The 1,696-nt window shown below is 45.3% G+C and overlaps 1 long non-coding RNA gene across 1 annotated transcript; it reads right to left on the bottom strand.

Annotated features, from left to right (window-relative positions):
• LOC148112168 (uncharacterized) lies at positions 1-1,464 on the bottom strand. Its single transcript, XR_015729734.1, has 2 exons — positions 885-1,464; positions 1-836 (listed from the first exon to the last, which is right to left on the bottom strand). It is a non-coding gene; the product is annotated as an uncharacterized LOC148112168 (long non-coding RNA).
• Positions 1,465-1,696: the final 232 nt, after the last annotated feature.

Raw genomic sequence — 1,696 nt, 5'->3', positions numbered from 1 at the left:
TTATGCAATTTGATTCCCTTTAATACAAAGTTCAAATTCAACAAAGCATTTACAGTCTGGGCCGATTGTTATAGAACACAGGGTAGTCCTCCACTTACTACAATTGAACCCAAAATTTCTGTTGTTAAGTGAGATTTGCCCCATTTTATGACCTTTCTTCCCACATTTGTTAAGGGAATCACTGCAGTCATTAAAGTCAGTTACACGGCTTTTAAGTGAAAAGGCCATTGTAACCATGAAAAATGGTCATCAATCACATTTCTCGATGCCGTTGTAACTTTGGTCACTAAACCAACTGTTGTAAGTCAAGGACTTCCTGTATAAAGAAAGCAGCACGCCCCGATATTGCAAATCTACCCCAAAGGCTGCCCACCGAATATCGGAGCAAACTTTTGTTTTCATTCCAGAAGACACGCCTGGATTAAAATCCCTAGATGGCGAAACTCTTTGTGAAAAAGCTTGGAGGAAGATTCTCAAGCGCAGCAGATGTTCCACAGGTGACTTTTCTTCAATAGAAATAAAATGCTCTGGACTTCGGAACTTCCTTCTTCAGGAGATAGCATCCGATGACTTCAAGCTCCGAAGAGAAAAACGGAGAATTCTGCCTTTGTATTTCATGCTTAAGACAGGAAAATCAAGAGGCATTTCTCAACAGAGCTAAGACGTCTACAAAACCGGGGAAAGAGACTGAACTCAGAATAAATCAAATCCGCACCTATCCCACAGGCTCTTTCAGTACAGAAATGCAACTGGGGGGGGGGGGGAGAAAAAAAAGGATACCACTGGGTAATCCTAAAGCAGTGATGGCGAACCTTTTTGGCACCGAGTGTCCAAACCTACTATCTGGAACGAGCTCCCCCCGGAGATACGGAATGATTTGGCACCTACTATCTGGAACGAGCTCCCCCCGGAGATACGGAGGATCCCGGATCTGCGTACCTTCCGTCACGCGCGCTCAAGACTTTCTTGTTTCATCAGGCTGGCCTGACCTAAGTCTTTCCCCTTTTTAAATGAAAATTTTAAATTTGGTTTTAAATTATTGGGGTTTTAAATTTGTTCAGCCAAATGATTTAATTCGTTTTATTCTATTTTAAATTTTGTATTTATATGTTTTTTTCTATGGCTGTTCACCGCCCTGAGTCCTTCGGGAGTAGGGCGGTATACAAATTCAACAAAAACAAAACAAAAACAAACCAGAACATGCGCGCGCCAGATTGCTGGAAACCCGAAGACCAGCTGACCAGCGCATGCATGCATGCCAGCCAGCTGATCTTAGGGTTTCCGGCGCTCCGGCATGTGCGAAGACCAGGTGTCCAGCACACACATGCATGCCAACCAGCTGATCTTTGGGTTTCCGGTGCTCCGGCACACGGAAGACCAGCTGGCTGGCGTGCATGCACGCGCCGGAAACCATAAGAACAGCTGGTGACAGCGCGCGTGCCCACAGAGAAGGCTCTGTGTGCCACCTCTTGAACGTGTGCCACAGGTTCACCATCAGTCCTAAAGGAAGGGTTTTCCTCTAGTTGGTATTTCAACTCCTGCACCAAAGTTGTAAAAGAAGGTTGCACACAAACTCCGTCCAACGCTGTGGTCCTTCCTATTAGCCACATTTAAGTTTCAACCGACAGGTAGTTCTTGACTTATGACCACAAGCGAGGCCAACATTTTTTGTGGCTAAGTGAGGCAGCTGGCTTTT

Source organism: Pantherophis guttatus, chromosome 13 (assembly GCF_059756535.1).
Source record: "Pantherophis guttatus breed Tessera chromosome 13, ASM5975653v1, whole genome shotgun sequence".
NCBI lineage: Eukaryota > Metazoa > Chordata > Lepidosauria > Squamata > Colubridae > Pantherophis > Pantherophis guttatus.
Note: the sequence above shows the minus strand (reverse complement) of the source record. Positions and strands in the feature narration are given on the sequence as shown.